Consider the following 24,903-nt stretch of genomic DNA (forward strand, 5'->3'; position numbering starts at 1 on the left):
AGTGATTTTTAACTTGTTCTTTTTTTTATTTTATCTTCCAAACCTACTCCCTTCCCATTAGCATTCACTATGTTAGGCATTCCTTCAGACTTCTCGGTGAAGACCAAAACAAAGATGTTATTGAGCATCTCTGCCATTTCCAAGTTTTCTGTTACTGTTTCTCCCTCCTCACTGAGCAGTGGGCCTACCTGGTACGTGGTCTTCCCCTTGCTTCTAATGTATTGATAAAAAGTCTTCTTGTTTCCCTTTATTCTTGTAGCTAGTTTAAGCTCATTTTGTGCCTTTGCCTTTCTAATCTTGCCCCTGCATTCCTGTGTTGTTTGCCTATATTCATCCTTTGTAATTTGTCCTAGTTTCCATTTTTATATGACTCGTTTTTATTTTTTAGCTCATGCAAGATCTCATGGTTAAGCCAAGCTAGTCTTTTGCCACATTTTCTATCTTTCCTACCCAATGGAATAGCTTGCTTTTGGGCCCTTAATAGTGTCCCTTTGAAATACTGCTAACTCTCCTCAGTTGTTTCAGGTCAACTCAAAACAAAAATGTTGGGGGTTTTCGATATGTTTCTAGTGAACCAAAATGTTTCAGTCAAGTCATCATGTTTTTCCCCCCCTAAGTGTTTCATTTTGATTTGAAAAATTTTCAGCTGTTTTTCACCCCCTTTTGGGGGCTGTGTGTTTAAATTGGCCAAATTTGAAAACAAAATGCTGTCTTGAAATGAAAACCCGAAATGAAACATTGAGACTTCTTGATTGTTCAGGTTTTTCTGTTTAAAACTATTTGTCACATTTAACCCAAATTCATGAATAGTTTTGGAACTCCCCAAAATAAATTTTCAGCTAAATTTCTATTTGCTCCCCACCCATATGCATCCAGCTCTGTATACAGCCTCCATCTCTGTAGTATCAGAGCACCACACAATCTTTAATGTATCTATCTTCATATCATCCCTGTGCAGTAGAGAACTCTGCAGCCTCAGAAACTCAGGCCAGACAATTCCTTTAACATAACTGTTTGAGCAGAGGTCATTTGGACTGTGGGCAGCTGGCTGGAGGAACTGTCTCCAGGACCCAATAACGAAGAGGATGCTTAATGGTGACATCCTATTAATATACCAGCTGGGTAGTGTACAAGCTTCCCCAGGGAATCCTGAAGGCTTTCAAAATGGCTGAGGAGGAATCAGTTGTGGGGAAGTGGCAGGAGAAAGATTTGACTTTGGGGAGCATTTTTTTAAATAGGCCAGCACCTAAGAGATCACTGCAAGATTTGGGCAGGCACTTTCTTTGTTCAGAAAAACCAGCTTTGCAGGTGTGATGTGCCATGCAATGGTGCCAAGCAATGGTGCCAATAAGCACTTATTTGGATGTGCAGCAGTATCTAATGGAAGGAGCATGGAGCTTGGAGCAATAAATCCCCTAGATGGGGTTATAGGCAAAGAGTCACTGGGGAAGCTTGTCCAGGACTTGCTTAGCTCAAGGCTCTTCTTCTCTTGGCTTAGCTCATCTCTGTCCTTTTGGGGGCTAGCATAACTCTCACCTGTTCTGAACATGGAAGTTTAAAAGAAGCAGAATGGGCAAAATGTTGGCCAAGAGACAATGTGGCTTTGCTGATGTGTCCCCCATAGTCCCCAAGATTCTGAATGTCACAACATCTAGAGAGATTGTTGAGCTGTGTCGTCTCAGCACTTAAACTGCCCCAGGGTATGATCTTTCCGCACTAAAAATACCATTGAAACCTTGCAGAATGAACACAGGAAACTGATGCATTCACTCTGACAACTCTCATATACCTTGTCACGCCAATACAGCTATTGAAACTGAATTGTTGTACTACCAGAATGGCTTTGATGTATGATTATATATCAGTGACTCACCCATCTGTGCCAAGAAAATTCCTTTGTATATTTGGGCCAGATTCCCATCTCATTTAAACCATCTTCAATCAGGGATTACTCTACTGAACTCAGTGGAGTCACCCCAGATTTACACCGGTGTAACAGAGATCAGCGTTTGAACCGCATCCTCCTCCCATTCTTAAAGCTTTAAATCAGAGCCAAAGGAGCAAATGTAACCCACTGGTAAGTGTGTGGAACAAGTTCCACATGGATCCCAAACTAGAGCCAATAAGTCTGACAGAGCTATAGAAACTGATTCTTCAGGTCAAGCTGTTGCAGTTCCCACTTTTAGATTGGCAGATCCCCGGTTCAATCCCCAGCACGTCAGCCAAAGATGGTGGGTGTCACACAAGCTTTCATTATGTGTGCTTCAACTTTTGGCAATGTCTTACTATCTTCTCAATGCCTCCCACCTTATGCATTAATAGTTAATGTATGTAACAGTCTATTGCAAAAAGGACACTTTTTTGTTGCATTTATTTGTTTTGGGCCATTTAATTACCCAAAAATGTCTTCCCTCCCATTAAAAGCACTCAGTCTATCCAATTCTGCATGTTGACAGGGTAAAGGATTTGGGCACAAAAGGAAATTTTGAATTTCACATTTTTGACTTGAGAAACTCTTTCTAATTTCAAACCAAAAGCAGGAAGTTTGGGGTGTTTTTTGGTCATCAGACTGGACAAATTGTGAAAATGCAAACCTCTTAGGCGGAGGATTTCAACTTTTTGTTTTTAATTTCCCTCCACCCCTATAGTGCTGGCAAACAATTATCTCTAGTGGTCCCTGCTTTAACCAGCAGAGGGGGCTTGGGTGCCATGCTGATTTCATGCTATCCTGAACACCTCCCAAAACAAAGACACGCATCCTATTCCAGTGTTTTAGAGGGGAGGCTTTAAAAAAAATGGGGGGAGGGGGGGATTGAAGCACTAGCTAGAAGCCTTATTGAAAAAGGATATTTGCCCATGTATCACATATGGATATTTTACATAGTTCTGTGCATGGAGCAGACTTTGGATGTATGTAGAAACAAATCTGATGCAGGATTTGATGCTGTGCATTTACCTCATTCTACAATAGGATGGATTGCTGCAATAAGTAAGTATATTCTGGCATATATTGTCCACAAGATTGTTTGTTTTTGAGGTTGATCACTCCTTCCTCACGGTGGCAGCTTCCATTCTGCATGGAAAGACACCTGTGAGTATGTGAAACAGAATTTTCACAGGAGTCTGATGTGGACTGTGGAACTCCCTGCCACATGAGATAAGAATGACCATCTGTCTCATGGCAGTCAGTACTCAGGCCCCAATTCAGCATGGTAGTTATGAAGTCAGGGCCCCTTTGTATTAGGCACAGCACAAACGTATAGTAAGGGACAGCTCCTGGCCCAAAGATTACAGTCTAAGTAGACAAGTGGTGAGAGGGGTGACAGAGGCATATAGACTTGTTCCAGGTCACACAGCAGATGGGTAAAAGAACTCAGATTTTCTGACTGCCAGGATGGTGCCCTATCCCCTGGGCCACACTGACTCCAACAATAGAGCTGATTGGGAATTTTCTGCTAGAATAATTTTCCAGTGGAAAATGCCCTTTCGCAAAAATCAAAATTTGCTGTGGGAAAATTTTAATTTTGTTTTAAAATGTTGACATTCCCTCAGGCAAATTGAAATGATGGCTCCCTGACTGCTGGGCTGGAAAGCACTTATCCTTCAGTCAGAAAGGCAAATTGACAAAAACCTGCCAGGAGAGCTGCCAAGGCTAAAGGCCTGTATTCTCTACCTCCCTGGCTCTCAGCCTCCCCTACAGCTCCAGTGCCAAAAAGACAGCGATCCCAGGTGCCCAGTCTCTCTACCTCCCCGGGGCCAGAGAGGCTGAGCACCCTCCTGCCTCTCCAGCTCCCAAGCAGGGAGCCGCTCTGCCTCTCTGGTTTCTGGAGCTAGAGGTGAGGCAGGGAGGCTGAGTGCATCACTGGGAGATGAGGTTGAAGGCTCTTGTCAAGTTCACTTTCTGCCTGCAGGCAACTGGGAAGCTGAAAAATTCCATTTCAGTTCTCCCAAGATGGGATTTTCCTTGAAATCCCTTCCTGCTAAAAGTTCACACTTGTGACTTTTCATCCTGGTTTGAGGGGAATTTTTTCCCCCTGGAAAACATGCTTTTTTTTTTTTTGGGTAGAAAGGGATTTCCTTTTTCCAGCCAGTTCTATTAATTAACCGCTCTCTTTTTATAACAAATTTACAGGGTCTAATGTCCGTGAAGCCACAGCAAGTCTTCCATCTTTTCTCTAATACTGATGAAAGGTTGTTGTATAACAGCTGGTATTTCTCTCTGGCTGATTTTTTATTACCTAATGTGGTCATACCTGCCATCCAACCTGTTCTTACTGCCTTCCCTACCAGCTCTTTTTCACATGCTCACTCAGCTGTAACACTATAATTCTTTGAGTGGCCATTTCTAATGTCTGTGACCTTCAGAAATAAGGCTGATACAAAAGATACCAAACTGGCCACTTCCCATGATTTTTGCCAAACCCTCTGCTAAACACACAAGTTACTAATCAGCATGTATCAGAAATATCTGCAACTCTCAGCTAGGAAAATAATGGGATATTTCAAATCAAGGCTTTATTTGATGCCAGTTACATCACACAAAAATACGTCTTTTTAAAGAGTAATTAATCTAATTTTCAGTGAGTCCTGCTGCCCTTGGAATTTATTGCAAAGCTACCACTTAAAGTCTATTATTCAATGAATTACTTATTAGCATTATTATGATTTAACATTTATATTAAAGTACTGCCTAAATGCCACAAGCAGGTCAGGCCCCATTGTTCCGTGTGTTATACCAATGTATAATCAGTGACAGTTGCTTTCCAAGAGAGCTTACAATCTAAAAGGCAAAGCAGAACATCTGGATGGGCACGCACAGGTGGGCTGCGGAGCAGGGTAGAGAAGGTAACAGAATAGGAGATATGGAATTCTTAGCCATTCAGTAGCAGTGCACCTCTAATTGTGCTACCTCTGGTATAGGGTGACCAGATGTCCCAATTTTATAGGGACAGTCCCGATATTCGGGAGCTGTGAATTATATAGGTGCCTATTATCCCCCACCCCCTGTCCTGATTTTTCACACTTGCTACCTGGTCACCCTGCTCTGGTACCACAGTCTCACCACCGAGAAAATTATATTTGCTCAACCTGCAGCTCTCCTTGGGCTCAATCAAGCCCATGACAAGCCGGGGGGGGGGGGGGGCGGAAAGAGGGGACTTTCCATTGGCTTCAGTGGGAGTTGCATAGGGCCCCGAGTGATACTGGGCAAGACCCTGATAACATGCTTTTCAGATCCCCCACAAATCATATAGGAGAGCAGGGGTGGGATTGACTTCAGTGTAGCCAGGATTTCAACCCAAGCCTTTCACCTTTCTTTGGCCTTCTGTGTCTCCTTGCAAAACAAGGATAATGACATTCCCCCACCTCCTTGGGGCATGATCGAGTTTCATTTATTAATGGGGAGACAGTGCTTTGAGATCCTCAGCTGAAAGGCCCTGTGAGAAGCATAATGTAGCAATCTACCCTGGGGAAGGATTCTGCTTTATTAATGCTGTTTCTAGGCAACAGGGATATTGTCCAAAGTAAAAATAATAAATAATAATACTGCTAATAAGAAATGCTAATAATACGGCTAATAACGCCCCACCTCTCCAAACTCTGGGACTAACAGCACAGAAGATGCCACTCTACGAAAGCTAGCAGGACAAGCGGCAGGGAATGGAATAAACCCCCAAAGTAAGAGCTGGTGAAAAGGGAAGGTCAAAAGGGTCAACAGTTGGCTGAGCTGAAAAGAGAGGCCTTGAAGACAAAAACAGACACACTTGGGGGAATCCACAGGGAGGTGAACCCCTGATTCAAAAGGCCCCACCCCAAATTTGATCCATTCAGAACTTCCAGATGGTCAACCATGACAATCCAGCCTATTGTCAGCTGCTTTGAAAGAATTGTAAAATGACAGATGGCTGCAGTGAGATGAATAATGCTTTGCACTGAACGTAGGTGGAATTTTTCATTCGCAGCTCTGCAAGGACTTTGAAAAAGTGGGTTATGATCTCAAGTTTACAGATGGGGAAACCGAGGCACCGAGCGTTAATGTGACTTGATCAAGCTCAAGTGACAGAATCAGGAATAGATTCATCTGTAGATTTATAAAGCCAGACGGGGACCATTGTGATCATCTGGCCTGACCTCTTGCATAACACTGGCCCTACAACTTACTGACACTTACTGCTGAATACTACCGAGTTTAGATCATTTTTATACCATCTACTATGACTTAAACTTCTGCTAGCTATCAAAGTCTATTCCTCTTTGTCTGTGTGTGGGTATATGGGAAGGCAGCAGAGGGGAGGGAGAAAAATGCAGTGTCTGAGATGATACGCACCCTTCTCTTGGGGCTTGGTGTCATTTTAATCTGTCTCAGCTCACGAGGTTTGGTACGGGATGATATGTACTGTGAGGAACAGATGCTTTGTACTTGTACCAAATTAATATGCATGGTCACTGGGCTGTAACTCATTGCTGACTTTAAGCCCTTCAAAAAGAAATGAAGGATGTGAACTCCTATGTCTCTCACGGAAGCCTGACTTGACCAGAGATGAACCTATATCAAAGCATAACGCCAAAACTTCAGTTGGGTTAAAGTGGAGCTGTGTCAAGATACACTAGTTGGAGATCTGGACTGTACAGTCTAAACATCCCCAAATGTCATGGTTGACTCATTTCTTCAGCTATCAAACCAAAACCACGGATCCAAACACCTACATTGGAGAAGGCTGGATTCAGATCTAAACTTGGGGGGGGGGGGGAGTTTGTAATATCAGCCCTAGGCATGGCAGCCTCGGACAAATGAGTCACCTGCAACCCAGAGCCGATATCGCTTTGCTTAGGACTGAACTGGGAAAGTAGCAGGGCTGTGCGGCTGATGTGTCCACAGCTGTCAATATAAGAAAATCCCACTTGCTGCCAATGAAAGGCTACAGAGGAAGTATCGTACTTTCCCCTTCCTCTTGCCTCCTATTGTATGCTTATATTAACCCACAGAATGAGGGCTGTGTTGACTGATAATTAGAACAGGGGAAGGGGATTCAGGACTCCTGGGTTCCATTTCCCTGTTCTGCCACGGACTCTTTGCCAATCCACTCTGCTCCCAGGTCCTGCGACAGGTCGCAATCAGCTGTGCTGCTCACTGCTCTGACTCAGACTCATTGCTCCATCACCTGTAGGGGCTGGATTACCCAGAGCCAAGCATTATTCATTAATCCACCCAGTTTACAGTGAGTGGAAGGAGAAACTGCTCTTGGCATGGCCCACCAGTGCCCTACATTTTCTGGTGAACCAAGCAACTCTGGCAGTCACCTTTCCTGCCCCTCTCACTTTGTAACAATCCTTGATCACTGATCTGGCCAAAGCTGCTAAAATCGACTAAAGTAATGCAAGTAATGAGCTTTACTCCTTCCAGTGAGAATTCAGCTTTGTTTCCCCTGCTGTCTGAGTCACACAACAGACAACTTCTTCTCAATGTGGCATTTTCACTGCAGGTGTCTTATCCTGAGGGCTTGCCATGGGGGAAGTATTGGCCTATCCGGTTACAGGAAACCTCCCCCACACAGCAATGTTCTTCTTGTCTGCAAGTCTCTGCCCTGAGAGGGGTCAGGAAGAATTTGCAGAGCACTACATGAATACATACCCTAAAGACACCTAGACACCAGAGAAGGATGGTCTATCCATGACTATGTTCTTCTCATTTTGGGACTTCCAAATTCCCCATCATGGGATTGTCCCTGATTGATGAGCCACCAACACCCTATCAATTATCCTTCCAGCCTCTGCTACTTATGGTTGAGTTGGTGGCACATGTGAAATCTACTGGTGGATCTCAGTCTAGTTCCCAGTTGACAGGGGTCTACATAGGGAGGTGGTGGAATCTCCTTCCTTAGAGGTTTTTAAGGTCAGGCTTGAGAAAGCCCTGGCTGGCATGATTTAGTTGGGAATTGGTTCTGCTTTGAGCAGAGGGATGGACTAGATGACTTCCTGAGGTCCCTTCCAACCCTGATATTCTATGATTGAAAAGTTACCACCACCATAAGTGGCATTAATTGGCTCCTCATCTGAAGGGAGGCCAAGGAGTGCCCAGATACAGCTGCTACTCTGTCCTCTTATCCTACTATGCCTCAACCTCTGACTTGGAGAGCGATATTGTGATGAGTCAGGCACTGAGGCATTTTAGGATGAGAGAAGAGTTTAGTGTCCAGACATGGTCAGTCCTCAGAATCTTTGCGGAAAGGAAGCAAGTTTGGAGTTGAGGCTTTCCACGCTATTCTATGGAGAAACAGAGGGCTTTGGTTTCAGGGGCTATCAATCGATCACCTTTTGTTGGTATTACACTTCACCTGCAATTTTCTTCATTTAAGAATTAATCAGGTGGCCCCAGCAGTGAAATCACATGGCTTCAAATGTGTCATGTGCACCTACTGACTGTCTAGCCTATGGAAAAGCACAGGACAACTGCAGATGACTCCACCACCTTGCTTGATGGTGCTGGAATGCCACTCAACAGGGCAGAAGAAACAATTGGCCCAACAGAACAGGCTATTGACTGAGGGTATTAAGCTTATGGACCCATGAGAAGGGAGCTTTCACCACAGCTACTGTGAGCTAGATGGGCCATGAGACAGCTGGTTGCTGAAAAGACCACTCAGGAGGCCTCTTTTGCTCTTTTTTTTAGTTTCTGTGTTTATGGGGAGCATCTCTTATTTTGGAACTCAGCTGCAAAGCTTGTACCAGAAACAGCACAGAGAGGGGAGATGATCGACTGAAGGAAGGGTGCTCACTGTGGTCAGTTCTCTGAGAGACATTCAACACCATGGGAGATTGAGCATGCAAGGTACGATGCAGCTTTATCTTACACAAGCCTCCGGTTCCTGGGAGCCTTCCACACAGAGGTAATGGCAGCTTCCTCCACATGTATTTTCCCTTGGGCTAACTACTCTGAACAATATCCCAGAGTATTTGGCTTTCCTTTTGCAATGGGCAGACTGGGCTTTCTTCAAGAAATCCATCCAGATGCCTCTTTCCAGGGCCATGGTGGCAGCACCTTTCTGGAGCACTAGCACTCAAGGAGACCCACCTATTGAAAGAAACTGGGGAGCAGAAAGAGCCCTACTTGGAGCCCTGGCAGAGAATTTATTTACCTGCCTCAGAGGGGTGTTGGGAGGAGTAGATGATGGATTAGCATGCATTGAAGTTGAAGAGTGCTGCATAAAAGTGTTATTAGATCGATTATTAATGACTGAGCTAGTAAGACAAGGGGATACCCAATACGAATGGTTAAGCCTTTATATTGGTGCTTTTCCCTCTTCAGAATAGTTTGGGGCAGATGCTTCTTTCACTAAAGTGAGCATCAGAACTCACATTGGCTTCAACAGGAGTAGGATCTGTCCCTTCAAATCTGTAGTTCCATTATGCTGTTGTACACCAGCCGCTGGGAAATAGCCGCCATCCACAGATGCCGCACTGCCACTCCATCAAAGAGTCATAACAAGAGGGGAAATATCTTCTCCAGCATGACTGTCCAGACCTTGCAGGAGGCGATGCTGGACTGGTGTCTCTCAGTTTGCTTGAAGCTCTGAGTTCCATAGATCCATGAATGATGGGTAACCTGGGTGTTCAGATGGGAAGCTTCTTCTTGGAGATCAGATTGCTGTCTAACCAGAAATTCCAGCTGAGTCTGCAAGGCTTGGTCAGCTGCCAACCCCAAGAGAGTGTTTCAGTTCCTTTAATCCATGTTAGGAACAAGGGGATTGGGACTCCTTAAACCAAAGCCACAAGAAACACTGGAGATGTACATTACTATGAACTCCAGTGACTGTGTCTGCACTGCATGGCAATGACAGCAATCGCCTAGCAATAATCAACCTCCCAGAATCCTCTCCCAGGATGCACTGGGCTCAACGTAAGGCTGTGCTGGGGATGGTGTCTCCTTTGTTTGTCCCCAAGTCCTAGTCAGGGATCAGGAGGGGAGGGCAGAGATGTTCCCATTACCCCATAGATCAGATGATATGAACCATGCAGAGTACAAGCAGCCCTACCTAGAAAAGAGGCAGGTGTCAGGAGATCCCTGGCTATTCCTTAACCTGCTCAGCCCATAAGTAACATAGGTCACTTGATTCTAACAAGTGCTGAGCAATTTCCACTGTGACTATCCTGAGGGTGCAGGGGAGGGAGGCTTGCAAGGGGGGGCTTGCACCTTCTTTCAGCCCTCAGAGGTCCTTCTGTACAGGTTCCTTTAGTTAGCTTTGCCAGCTCGACACCTCTGCTATATCTAAACCATTTAGCCGCCACTGTTGTGCCTTTCTAGCAGAGTTTATAAATTAAAGCACAGCCTTAAATGTGCCATTGCATATAGATGAGCTGTCAACCAGTTTGAGCTGACACAGTGACACATAAATACCAAAGGAGACCTTGAGCTCTCTTCCATCTGATACAGGACCTGCAGGACCAAAGCACTGAAGAAACCTACAGCTCCAGGGATATTGCGAGTTACTCACTGTGCAAGAAGCAGGGCAGCCTTCTCTCTCTTCTGTGGCCATTCTTACTGCTTAGCAAACAAGGTAAGGGGTGAAATTCCAGGTTGTCTTCTTGAAAGCTGATGGAGATGAATCTTTACCCACCTCAGTTCCAGAGGGGCTTGCCCAGCCATTTCTAGGTTCATGTATGGGTACAGTTAGCCATACTGTACCATCCAGATGCACCCTAAGTGCAACGTGCGGACTGCATCCTTTGTGCCTTATGTCCTCCCACCTTCTTAAGGTCAAAGTGCAGCCTAATGACTGAAACAGGAGGCCTGGAGTCAGAACATCTGGGTTCTAGTCTTGGTTTGCCCGCTGACTTGCTCTGGGACTTTGGCAAGTCTCTAAAGCTCCCTCTGCCTCAGTTTACACAGCTGTGAAATAGGTATAAAACACAGTGGTGCTGCAGGGCTTAAGAAGGTGCCATCAACATGAACATTTTGCACCTATTTTAGTTACATGTAAACATCTAAAATTACTAAGATTATAGAGGCAGGATGATCCACTGGTCAAGGCAGTAGCCTGAGATTTGGGAGACCTGGCTACAATTTCCTGCTCTGTCACATACTTCCGGTGTGATTTTGGGCAAGTCACTTAGGGTCTCCATGCCTCAGTTCTCCATCTGTACAATGGAGAGAATAACACTGCCTTACCTGATAGGGTGCTGTGAGGATAAATACATTAGAGACTGAGGTGCTCAGATACTAGAGTGGTGGGGTATGTAATATAGATGAATTACTAAAACTGAAAGAAATTGCAGAAAACCCTTTAATTCTCTACTTGTTCCATTTTGTGTCTATGACAGCACCTTGTGCATAGTCAGTTTCTTTGATCCCTGGATAGAGTCAGTTACCTTTCCACAGCTGAAAGGAGCTTTATAAATATCAGCAGGGAGGCAGAAAAATATGTATACATGTTAAAAATGAATTTAGAAAGCAGGACATCCTGTTTAAAAAGAGTGCTTTGTCAGAAGCTGGTAATTTAAAAAATATTAATTTTTTAAAATTCCAGTTTAAGGTGACCCTTTAATGAAATATTTGTAAAATTTCTTGAGATCTTTTGATGAAAGGTGACATAAAAAAGGGCAGAGTTCTTACTGGAAGATGGAAAGAAACCAAAGGATCTTTCTTTGCATGGTGACATTCCACCAGAGAAAGAATAAAACATCCCTTCTACTAAAAGTTCTAACTTAGAAAATAACCAAGCGACAACTTGAACTGTCTGCAAAGGTAATAGGCATCCTTTGAAACTCCTAACTGACTCCTAATTTGCAATATCACCAGAATCCCAAGAGACACGAATTGTCAAGCTACCAATTTCTAGCCATGTTAAAGATCTTGTATAGTATTTTTATATACTTACAAAAAAACAAAAAACAAAAAAACAACCAAACAAAAAAAACGGTCAGAAAGCTTTTGTTTGCTAATACCATGTTGCTTTATCCACTGTATCACGTCTCTCTTATGAAACCTCTTCTATTTCCAATGACGAAACCTTCTCTCAAAGCACTTACTGGCTAATGAACACAACTGTTTTCTTTTTAATTTCTATACTGAACAAAGAAAAAATGACCCATGAAATCCAAGTGACATATAGTTTGTGGTCATCACACACAGTGTTTGGTTGTGCCTAAATATCACAAAACCATAAAAGAGTGAGAGACAAGGTTCGGTTTATTATTTAAAAGAAAAGAAAACAAAACAACCCCCTAACAAACCACTTAGGGCCTGATTCTCATTTCCACAAAGGTCCCTTTACACCACTCTGCAGTGTAAAGGAGGTCTTGAAAGGAAGGTAAATTATAACACAGCTACCACTCTGAAACCTGTCACATTTAGTCTAGAGTGATGCAAAGAAACCTTGTTTTAAATGAGAATGATGCCATCAATCCACAGAGTATTGGGCTGGGAGACCTGGATATCATTCCTTTCTCTGACACTGACCTGCTGTGTGGCTCTGAGTAAGCCATTTTGCTGCTCCATGCCTCAGTTTCCTCAACTTTAAAAAGGGGCTGATTTTGCTTTGCACATTGCTTTGAGGCAGATGAATGAAATGCTCTGTACAAGAGCCAATTACTACTTTTGCGTCTGATAATATTTTATCTAAAACTAATTTTGATTAAAAGAAGTCAGAAAGCAATAGTAGCCAGATAAAAATCTTGTTTTGAAATGCTTTGAAAGAATCTTGAAAGTCCCTAGAGCTTTGCCTTGTAAAAACAAGTATACATTTTTAACCTAAGCCTGGCTCAGAATTTGAATGAGAAAAAGAGAGAGGATGGGGACTAGTAGATACTCTTTGAATGAATTTCATAATTGTTGCTCATGTGGGTGTCTTATTTCTGATAAGAAGCTCAGAACTGCCAGACGGGGTTTGCATGTCCCTCTCTTGTTCTTAACAAAGTGTTTTTCCTGCTCTTGTGCAAGATCAGACAGATCACAGCTTTGGAATGGCTGAGTGATTTGTAAAGCTCTTCATCCAGGTCCCCAGCTGGTGTATGTGTGTGTAGACATTGGAACGATGCTGATTTATATCAGCTGAAAATCTGGCCCCTGCAACACCCCTCCTGAATTCCCAGAAAGAGACACCATCTCAGCTGTTGCTGGTGGGGTGATCCCATTTTTCCAGTTTCTGTCCCAGGCATTGGACAGAGAGCTTCACAGTATAAAATATTTCAACACTAGTGTAGAGTGCAGTAAGATACCAGCAGGCAACAATCCCATTCCAAGAATTTTCTTGTGTTGGATTCCAGCCTACTTCCAAAATTCTCTTCTTTCTCTGGATAGCCAAGAATTTTGCTGCTAGGCTGTGCGAGAACCTTCCATATCCCATTGGATTAATTATCTACCTCTACAGCAGGGGGTAACACTTGAGTCCCCAACAAATCTAAATGGCTGAAGTTTGTTTGTTGCACCTGTAACAACATTACTACAGACCAGCTGACTTCAGTGGTGACAGGATCAGCCCCAGAGTGCAGCGTGGTCTTTGGAGCTCATGCTCTTTGGGGAATAGGTAAGTCTTCAGGAATATTTTTCCAGAGGAGACAGAGCATGTGTGATGAGAGTCTGTTCCAAGCATAAGGAGAAACGTGAAAGATTCCCTGTGATGGGGCTGGGCAAAGGAGATAAACAGAGCAGTCAAACCTTGTGATGAAGCACTGGATTGAAACTCAAGAGATCTAGGTTTGATTCCTTGCTTTGGCAACATTTTGAAGGACTAGATGAGACTTTAGGCAAACAAGGGCAGAGCATCAGGATCCTTCCAGAGCTAGAACTAACCCTGGATGATCAGGATGTGACAGTGGTGAGCAAAGCCTGCAGCTGCCTATGAGGTTTTGCTCCTTCCTCCTGGACGAAGACCTAGCTACAACAATCCATATATTTGCCACTTCCAGACTGTATTGCTGCAGCTTATAGTATCTGTGCCGTGCATCCTCTAATGGATTCTACCCTACTTACTTTGCCGATTCAAAGCCCTGGTCCTGATCTTCAGAGCCATCAATGGGTCAGGACCTAGGTACATCAGCAACCCCATCTCCACCTATGCCCCATCAAGATGGCTTCATTTCTCCTCCTAGACTACGCCATGAACAAAACCCAAGATAAAGGGCATGGAGCAGAAGACAAAGCATCACAGATAAGAGGGTTTTGAATGTGCTACTGAGGAGACCACATTAGCTTAGGAGTCATGACCTCTAGAGAGGTCATGAACAGGTATCAGGGTCATGACCACCCTGCTTTGACTGTATTTGTTTTGGGAGGAACTAGATCCTGGCTAGATGGGAAGGGGGTCTAGGTATGGGAAAGAGGGTTATACTATGGAAAAGGTTGAGAACCACTGAGCTAGATGAACCTAAAATGGAACCATTTTCCACTGCAGCTGAAGGGTCTTAGATATGAAACATAGTAAATAGCTCAGAGAAGAATCTCTCACAGCCAGGGAGGCTGAAAACTCCATTAAGTCCATGATGGGCCTCACTGTGTATCTCTAATTTACCTCCTTTCCTTTAATACTTTGATGAGTCCTATAGAATCCCCTAACACAGATGAGATAGAAGCCTTACTTCTGCAGGATCTAGATAATGGCGTTGGCTTTAAAGAGGGGAGAACAAAGCTACACACATACACACTATTATATATAAAAATATAAAATAATAAATGAAACAATGAATTCACACTACAGTGGCTCTTTTGGGGAATGTTGATCTCTAATTTGGCTCCTGACCCACTGAGGTCTGAGCATCACTGATCTAGAGGTAAGAGTGGCAGGGCTCAGCAAAGGCCCAGATGGGAGGGGAGAATTCCTCATTGACAGAACCATTCCATGTGCTTATGAAATGTAAACAATAAAAATAATAGGCACCCAACAGCAAGCTTTTCTGTTTTGTGGTTGATGTGATCCACAAACTCTGATTGATTATTATCTTTGTAGTACGTGGATGTTTATCAAATATTGTTATCCTGCCTGTAAACATCCATAGAAAAGAAACAGACAAGGTAACTAATGTGTATTGGGTCAGGGACAGGTCTGACTGATTACATGACAGCTTGTAGGGTGAGCTACAAAGATTTTTTTTCTCTGAATGCGTGCCCTTTTCTAGCCAAAGATGTTTTTATTTACCTAAATGTTTCTGTTTCCTGCTTGGTTTGCACCTTAGAATTATTAAGCATATCAAGATTGGTCTCTCTGGAGGACTTTCTGGGGGTATTGGGGAAGTTTAAGGTGTGGGAGCTCACAATAATTGAATGGGTTGGAGCCTGGATTCTTTAACAAAGGCTTCTTTTCTCCAAAAATATGAATTAGTCATTGAAGTTAATGAGATGTCAGCAAAGAGCTGGTTCACTGCTTCATTATCCCAGTTTAATGCAGGTGTCACTCTGCTGGTTTCAAGAGAGTTATACTGGTTAAAATTGGGGTAACAGTTGTGAATCAGCCCCAGCACATGTCTAAAGATCACTTCCCTTCTCAGTGGCTCAAATTTTCACCCTCTTGGGTTTTTTTTTAAATGTTATCATTTCACTGGTTCTTCATTCACCATAGAGTCTTCCAGCCTAGACAAGACCTGAATTACAAATGTTCAAGCTGGCTCAGATGCAGGGATTCTAGTTCAGGTGAATATCTACTAGTTTTTACCATTGTGATCAAGTCTGCACCCAAATCATGCACAGCACTCCCAACAAATTCAGCAGGAAGCAGAGAAGTTCTGTGATGGTGAGAGAGATGGACTCCTCAAATAGCTCCTCTGGGGTTTGTCCTTTCTCCAAGCAGGTGGTTGACCAGGTGTTCTGCTCCAGCCTCCCAAAGCATCCTCATTGTGATGCACATGCAGATGCTCCAGGGACGCAAGGCATCTGAAATCTCTGTTCATGGGCTCCCAGATCTTGCCCTTTACCATGCTTCTTACACTGCTAATGGGGCCTTCTGCACTTGCAGAAAGATGCAGCTCCTGCCCCATTAGAATTATTACTGATAGTGCACAGAGCTTTACAGACAGCCCTGCCCCAAGGTGCTTATCTAACTACCATGGAAATCATCCCTAGATACTACAATTTATCTGGACCATTGCCTCCTCCCCCTCACTCCCTGGTGTTCTACATCTCAGCAGTATTTATCTTGGCATCAATGCACTTAGTCCAGCCTCTAGTATTGAAGTGCAAACCCTGCATTCCTACCAGCAACAGGCTAACCTTGTTTTCAGAAACTTCCAAGGTGCTTATTGAGCTTTGACTTTCACAGACTAACCAGATGACCGTCCCTGGCCTTCAGACCCCACTGAGGGGGGAGAATGAGGTAGGTGGGAGGAAAGAGGCTCTCATGCTTCATTTCCCCTGATTAAGTTACTTGCCAGTTTCCAGCTCCATCCAGATTCGTCATTTGTCCTTGACCGTTTGGGGAGAGATGCAATTTACCATAGCCCTGGGAGTTCGTGTTCATATTTCTTGACAGCCAAGACGCCTGATGGAGCTGCCCTCTGTGCAAACCAGGTAGTCATTTCCACAAATACGCTGGTAAGTCCTGATATTCTGGGGCAACAGGGCAGCCCACAAGACTAAGTGTGATGGAGCCAATGGATCTGTCTGCGAGCTGATCACCTTTTGAGGTCGTGAAAGAACTCCCTAACTGTACAGCACCTTGCACCTGAACCTGCAAGATATTGAGTGCCTCCTGCAGGATGCTGTGTGCAGCTTCAGGAATCTTGACTCCAATAGGAGTGGAGGGAACTCAGCAGCTTCTAGAAGGTGCTTAGTTTTAGGTTTCCTTATATGATGAGAAACAAAGGAACAACTCGTATGAGAGATCATTGTGTGTGCCACCCCTCTGTCGCAGGGAAGGTGTGGTACAAGCATGTCCCTAATGCTTTCTGTATTGTGGCTCCATGCTGTCCACAAAACAGCCTGTGCTCACCAGTATAAATATTATTCATTTCAAAATATAGCCCCTTTTCTGGTTAGTGAAGCTGCCCGTAAGCCCATCCTGGTCTTCAAAAGTGATCTGTTATTCAGAACAAAATCTGGACAGTGAATGTTCAGACCCTGAATGGCTCTTGGATTTTCTATTTGTATGTTATAGAAATGATTGTTCACATGCTATTGTTTCTGCTCCCTGATCGGATGACTGAAGGGTCCCCCCACCCCCCAACAGAAGAATAATCAATATGAATTTTTGGACAAATCATCATTTGTGCAACTTTTGAGATTCATGGACATTTTCAAAGCTACTGGGTTGTCATTCAAATACTTGCAAAGAACAAATGTGGGAGATAGAGGATCTTGTGCTTAAGATATTTGACTGGGACCCAGAAAATCTGGATTCATTTCCTGGTTCTGCCACAGACTTGAATTGTGTGTGAACTTGGACAAGTCTTTTACGGTAATACGTTCAAAAGCAAGTAAGAGACTTAGATGCCTAAGTCCCACTGATTTAGACTCTTAAATACCAAAGTTACATTTGAAACTGGGACTTAGGGGCTTGATCTCTACAGGCCACTTTTTAAAAGAGATTTAGGTGCCTAAATATGCAGGTAGGCACCTGGTGGGATTTTCAAGAGTACTTGTGCAGGTAAGGCGCCCAAACCCCTTTCCTTTCAGCGTGCCTCAATTCCCCCTCTGCGACATGTTCATAAGCGTACTTCCTTTCTCTCACCCTTGTTGGTCTTGTCTCTTTAGAATGTAAGCATTTCTAGCAGGAACTCTCCCTTGCTATGTACAGCACCCAGCAAAATGAGGCCCTGATCTCAGTAATATGAATGATAGATTCAGTATGCTCATATTATATATAACTCAACCCTTTTATTTGTGAAAATATCTGCAACTCAGCTTACTATTAGTGCAGGTCTACAATCCCTTTCCCCTCCAAACCATTGTGTATTCTCTTCTGTATTTGTTTTGCTGGGTGTTAAGATATTAGTTACGGACACAGCAGATTTTCTTACCTCTGGAGACTGTACAAGTTTGCATTGAGATGGTAGACAAGGGTTTTTCTGTCTAGGTATTTTCATAGTGTCAGAGCACCACGAGAACTATGGCAGTTCCCAGACCAATGGTATTTTGCCTCTCCACAGCAACCGTCCATGTGAGGATCTCTGAGCCTTTTATAAGCAGTAATGAACATATTCTCCTAACTCCCCTGATGTAATTATTGCCATATTACAGATGGGGAAACTGAGGTACAGAAAACAGAAGTGACTTACTCAAGGTCACACAGAAAGTCTGTGGCAGAGCCAGCAATTGACCTCAGATCATGCGACTCCTAAGTCAATGCTTTATTGTTAGACTATGTTCCCGAGGCCTACAGGAAGATCCCTTCTTGCTAGAGGAAGTTGTTTTTGTGTATAGGTTAAGACAGACCATGCTCAGTATGTTTGTTTGTTTTAGAATAGCAAAGAAAACAGCTGTGCTGGATATTGCTTGCTCACCTTGCTAATATGTCCAGTTATTTGGGTTTGATTTTCTAATGGGTTTGATTTCAAGTCAGCTGTAAAAATTCTGGAAATGAGCATATGAGGTCTTGCCATGGGAGAGATTTTAAAGCAGCTTACAGGGGCAAATCAATGCCTAGTAAAACTCAGTGGACTTCAGCAAGGTTACACCAAGGATGAATTTGGCCATATATTTTTAAATTCAAATTGAGCAGGCACTTAGTGCATTGTTCAGCAACGTTATTAATAGCTACATCTGTTATGGGGGAATGCAAAGCATCTTTTTTGTATTCAGCTTGTTCATATGTTTCTTCACATCGATGACCCAGGTGACAGGTCAATAATTCACTCAATGCAAATTGAAAGCCAGGAATGTCTTGCAAGTCAATTACCCTTAGACAAATAATTAGGAATACAAAAGGTATCCAAAGGACTGGAATGGAAGTGGCTCTGCTGGTGAAAATTTAACACACATTTCAAGAACAGTAGGGCCAAATTCTGCATATAGATCCGCACATAGCACTCCACTGGTCTTCAAAGGGAGTTGGGCAGGTGTACCTGCAAGCCCTTATAAACAGACAGACATATAAGCAGGGACACCCTGGATTCCGAGAAGGGTGAATTCTAGTGAATAATATTGATTTCTTGTAATAAACACATTTGCTTCCTGGAGGACTGGTGAAATTATAGAAGACCAGGATGACAGATTAGACAGACATGGGCCTAGTGTGAGGCTTAATTCATTAATAATTTAGTGCCCCATCCTGTCCTTTATGGTAGAGAAGAAACAGGATTTGGTTGTAACAAATAGCAAGGGGATTCTTTAATGAGGCTGCAGGACATAGATGGACCCTTTGGCTCACAGACTAACTATACCAGCCTGGGCTGCAGAAGGGGATAGCAGTTGTAGAAGTGCCAAGTACTTATCACCCCAGTTGAAATCAGAAGTCTACACTTGGGAAAAAAAAATCAGGCTCTACTGTCACAACACAGGGTCTCAGCCTGTCCTGGCCTGGACTTAGCAGTCCTGGGAAGCACTGCTAACTATGCTACCTGCCCCTTATGAAAGGTACGATAGCAGTGCCAGCTACTATTCTCCTTGTCATGATGTGGATTAAAACAGTGATTCCCGCAATTGGTGGTGAAGCAGAGTTCAGAAGACAAAGAATAAGGGAAGACAAGTAGAGAGAGTACAGGCAATACCTGAGTACAACAAATCAGGGGTTCTGGAAGCAGGACAAGGATAAAGACTGCTCTGCTCTGGATTGTAACGCCAGCAGCTGAGTGGGTTGCTCCAAGACTCCCCCACATACACTTGCAGGTGGGGCGCTGGAACATGAAAAGAAATCTTCCAACTTTCTGGCCCACAATGCTCTTACTGTTACATCTCAGTCAACTAAGTGGTCAAGGTAGAACTGTACAAATACAAGCCTAAGCTGCAGGTCGTGTAGAGACAAGGTTGTAGGCCAATTTAGCAGAGGAAAGAAGCACAGAGATTTGTTGACAGGCAGCTGACAGGCTTTATCTCTGCATGGCATATTGTGGGCTTACGAATGTGCATGTTTGAGGGATGGAAAATTACTGAATTTAAAGGTGAAATAAGCTTTGCACTGTTACAACCTGAACTTCTCTTGCCAAAAGGGACTGTCTTTGGGACCTCAGCAAAACCAGGGAACATTCCACAGAGGGTGTGAGATAGTACATAATCTCTCAAGTCCCAGACACATGCTAAAGTGAGACCTAAAGAGGAAAAATGTGTATAGAAGAGAAAGGACCTAGAGTATCTGCAAAGGAAAAGTGTGTATATGAGCATCTGTATGTATTTGTATAACCACCTTTCAAGAATGAGGTGGATTAAGTTAAGTTATTTACAAGAGCAGTTGATGCCTGAACCGTTGACCTTGTCACCTTTAGACTTACAGCAAGAAATAACTAGAGGCCATAAGCTCTTTTCCCAGATACTCTCACTCATTTGGGTACCAGCTTTAGCCTACCCTGACTTGGTCATGGTCAGTGACTTACAAATCATGTGACCAAGGAATTGGAAAGAATAGAATTAAGTTAAAAATGAAAACTTTGATGGTTGTGGGATTTTTTTTTTGAGGGGGTGGAGGGAAGGATACGGAAGGGTCAATTAAAAAAAATCAGCTCTGAGAGTGGTACAGGATGGAAATGTCAGCAATGGTGACTTGCTGGAAATTGGCCAGGAAAATTCCAAAATGTACATCAAATGGGGAAGGCCAAGTTCTTCAGGAGATCATGAGAGGGATAGTCTGTGAGCAGGGCTGGATTTCCAATTAGGCACAGCAGGTATGTGCCTAGGGGCACCGGCGTTCTAGGGGCACCTTACTTCTCTAAAACTGTGTGCAACACGAAGGTCAGCTGTAGCCAGGGGGAGGGGCGCTGAAGATGCTGTGTCTAAGGGTGCATAAAGTGTAAATCCGGCCCTGCTGCTGAGGTTTCTGCTCCATGGGAAGCCATGTTCCTGGGCTAACGCAGTTTCAAGAACCAAAGGAAGAACTTGATGGCAACCCATAGTATGTTCAAAAGCATCAGTAGCGAGTCAGTAGATGGGGAGGTGGGGGTGGGAAAGAGACAAAAAAAAAATGAAGTAGCTAATAGGAAGCGCAATTAAGAAAAGAACTCTGCAGATTCATTTTGTGGGAATTCTGATGAGGATATCAGAAACAAACACAAAGGGGACTCAGAAACAATTGAAATATTACAGCTGAAGATCAGAAATTGTGCTGTATTTAGCTATGTAATTAATGCTGTTTTCTGCGTACTGTGCCTTTAAACTCTAAGGACTATTATTTAATTGTATTAACATCATGCCTAGGAGCCACAGTCATGGGCCAGGACTCCCTTGTGCAAGGTGTTGTATGAACCCAGAACAAAAAGGGACCTGACCCAAAGAGTCAGAGACAGGCAGCCATTTTATGCCTAGCTCAGTGGCATAGACTGGCTCTGGAGACACACACTCACATAATGCCCTCAAGGTCAGACTTTTCTTGCTCTCTTAATACAAAATAAAGGTATACATGGATGCCCTTTGTGTATGGAAAAATAAGAATTGCTTATATTTATAGAGCATCTTTGCTCTGAAGGATCCCAACCCACTCTAAATAGTTGGGTATAGAGCTCATGCCATGGAGGTGAAACATGGCAACTGGTTAACAATGAACAACAGTACACATACCACTTAGCAATAAAACAATATGTTGCATCAAAAGCACTATACAGACATAAATACTCCTTGCAATACTACTGTGAGACAGCTAAATTATTATTATTCCCATTCAAGAGAGGCAGAACTTGAGACAGAATAGCCTTGGGATAATCCCATCACCACACAGCAAGTGAATGGTAGGGTCAGGATTATAACACAATATTTACCTCCTCCCAGGCCATTGCTTCTGGTAGCAGTGTAGGACAGGAAGGGAAGAAGAAAGATATATCCAGTTGAAACTCCAGGGTAAATTATAGAAAGCTGAATACAACTACTAAGTTACTTATACACGAGTGTCTGAGCATGTAGTCACCATCTTTAATGTGCTTTTTCTCACAACACCCCTATGAGGTAGGGCAGTACTGGTATCACCCATTTTACAGGTGGGGAACTGAGGCACAGAGACTCCTGCTCAAGGTCACAGAGGAAGTCAATAGCACAGCAGAGAACAGACCCCCTATCATTGGATGGAGTAACTTTACCAGCTTAGGTTCATAACACACTTTGGGATGAGAGGTTCTATGTGACTCTAAGCTTTTCTATGCATAGTAGCCCTGAACATTGGGGTACCTTGAGATTTGATGCTGAAGCAACCTCAACCATGTCACTGTACTCAAAGCAGCAATGGTCTCAGGCAGTGGCTGTCTTCTAGCTGTGTGAGGCCAGCTGCCTCTCAGCCCTGTTTCTGTAGGAAACAGTTTCTGTAGGAAGCCCTCTCAGGGTATGTGTACGCAGCAATTAAACATCCGTGGCTGGTCTGTGTCAGCTGAAACAGACTTGTCAGGCTCAGGCTGCGGGGCTGTAAAATTGCTCTGTAGAAGTTCGGGCTGGAGCCTGGGCTCTGGAACCCAGGCTCTGACTGGAACCCTCCTGCCTCGTGGGGTCTCAAATGTCTATGTTGCAATTTTACAGCTCTGTAGCCCAAGTCCGGCCAGCCCAAGTCAGCTGACATGGGCCAACCTGGGTGTTTAATTGCTGTGTAGATATACCCTCAGCACACTGAGCCAGCCACTGAGACGTGACTTTGGTCAGTTCGGCAGTACCAAATTTTGGATTAATGATTCACTCTTAATACTTCAGAGACGTAAAAATAAATAAAAAGGGAGAAGCACCAGACTCATGTGACCTGCACTTTGTGCATTTCCCTCCTGACTTTAATCATTAGCATTTTATGTGGGCTGTGCCAGCCCATCCCCCTCCATCCCCAATTCTCACTGAGTTCTTGGGTTATTTGTGACTTCTGTTCTCAGTTACACAGGGGAGACTCCTCCAATTTCAGAGTCTTTCCCCCATCTCTTCATCTTGGCTATGGTGCCTTTTCCTAGCAACATGGAGATGAGGAGACTAGAGATGGTTAGAAAAGGTGCTTCTCCCTTCCCCCCTCCCAGAAGAGGTCTATGAAAAGGAAAAAAATATATATTGATGTTTTCCATGGAAAAGTGACTTTTCAAAAAAAAAATCAAAAACTGAAATATTTTGATTTGGAAATGCTGCCATGGTGCCTCATATTCCCATTCTCTATAAGCTAGGCTCCTTGCCGGACTACATCACTCATGATGCACCACAGTCTCCCACTATGGGAGTCTCTGGCCAGGTGCATCATGAGAGGTGTAATTTGGCTAGGGAGCCCAGACCATAGAGGAGAATAGGGACATGAAGAAATCAAACTACAACTCCCAGGTGGCATCATAGTAGGATAGCGGAATCAAAATATTTTTTGGCCAAAATATTTTGTTTTCAGGCATTTTTTTTAAAATGAAGATTTTAAATTTCCCATGGAAAGCAGGCACTTTGTGAAAAAAAGTATTTGGTTAAAAAATTTCTCTTAAGAAAGTTTAGATGGAAAATTTTCAATCAATCACCTCAACTCTGTTCATTGTATCTCACACTTTGAGAATGCTTGTTTCAGAGTATCCTCTTTTGCTGGTTCCTTTGTGTTTCTAAACGTATAAAGGACACAGCAACTCATATGGACTTCAGTGTGGCCAGGGAATTAATTTAGCCTCATGCGTAATAACAAACAATGGAACCCCTTTATTGGCAATGACACCATCCTTACTGAAGAATACTAGCAAATGATTGTCTAGACAGAGCCATAAGGAGATGATAAAGGACCAGCCATCTCTAGGAGCCCACACAGATCTCTCTTCCTCCTGTGGGACACAGAGGAGAAAGGAATGCCACCATCTATAAATTGCCTCCCACTCGGGAATTGTCTGCAGCTATAAGACGTGTCAAATTCTGTCCATTTGGTTCCAGTCATTAAGCTGCCACTCTCAATGAATGCAGTTATTGCATTTACTGTGTGTTGCAGTATTCACAGCAAGAATATTACTAATAACTGTAATAGTCTTACTGCTGTAGACCATTCATACATCTCCATCTATGCATTTTAATCTGAGGCTCTGCATAAGCATTCCTACCCTTTCACAAAGCATTATTTGCTGGAATCTCCATTACTATGGCATTTTTTTGCATGTATCCATTTGGCAGCTTTCTTGCTAATGAATTATTCCTTTAGTTAGGCTGCAAATTTCCCCTGCCAAAGCCTGTCTCCTCAACCAATACATACTGGGCATATTATGAATTGCAAATCCTCATATTGCTCAGCTCATACCTCATATTGCTCATCTACTCATGTTGCTCAGAAGGAAAGAAATCAGGGAAGCAAACCAACACGATGTTTTTAATGTTATGATGCATGTAAATAGCAAGGAATGATGGTCTAGTAAGTACTAGGTTGGGACACAGGATACTTAGGTTCCAAGTTTTGCCACACACTCCCTGTATGACCTTGGGCAAACCATTTAACCTCTGTGAGCTTCAGTTCCCTAATTGTAAAATAAAGATAATATATTTCTCCCATCAGTTGTCTCACCTATTTAGATTGTGAGATCTGTGGGGCACAGACTGTCTCTTACCATATGTATGTTCAGGGCCAAGTACAAAGAGGCATCTAGGTGTCAGTGTAGTAATAAAACTAATGTAAGACGAAAGCTTGGAGCCTCAAACTGTGCTTCTTTTTAAAAACCCTTTCCCAAAAAGGTACATGCATCTATTTACAGTAATGTCCGCTTGAATGAGGATGAAGGCATTGTAGTTTAATATAGACTTTCATCCCAGGATCTCAAAGTACTTTACAAATATCAGTCAGTCCAGCCTCCTACTTCACTTGTTGTGAAAGTATTTTAATCCCTGTTTTACATAAGAAGAAACTGAGGCACAGATCGTTTAAGTGGCTTGTCTCA

General features: G+C 43.3%; 1 protein-coding gene across 2 annotated transcripts in view; it reads right to left on the reverse strand.

Moving 5' to 3' along the window:
* KCNJ5 (potassium inwardly rectifying channel subfamily J member 5) overlaps window positions 1-24,903 on the reverse strand; it is an 86,050-nt gene that overhangs the window by 54,203 nt on the left and 6,944 nt on the right. The window contains exon 1 of one of the 2 annotated variants that reach the window (XM_039496889.1): window positions 9,135-9,193. The exons of the other annotated variant lie outside the window; for it this stretch is intronic. The gene's annotated coding sequence lies outside the window, so the exon portion shown is untranslated. Of the gene's footprint in view, window positions 1-9,134; window positions 9,194-24,903 lie in introns of those variants that run through there. 2 annotated transcript variants of the gene reach the window in all.

Source organism: Mauremys reevesii, linkage group 12 (genome assembly GCF_016161935.1).
Source record: "Mauremys reevesii isolate NIE-2019 linkage group 12, ASM1616193v1, whole genome shotgun sequence".
Taxonomy (NCBI): domain Eukaryota; kingdom Metazoa; phylum Chordata; order Testudines; family Geoemydidae; genus Mauremys; species Mauremys reevesii.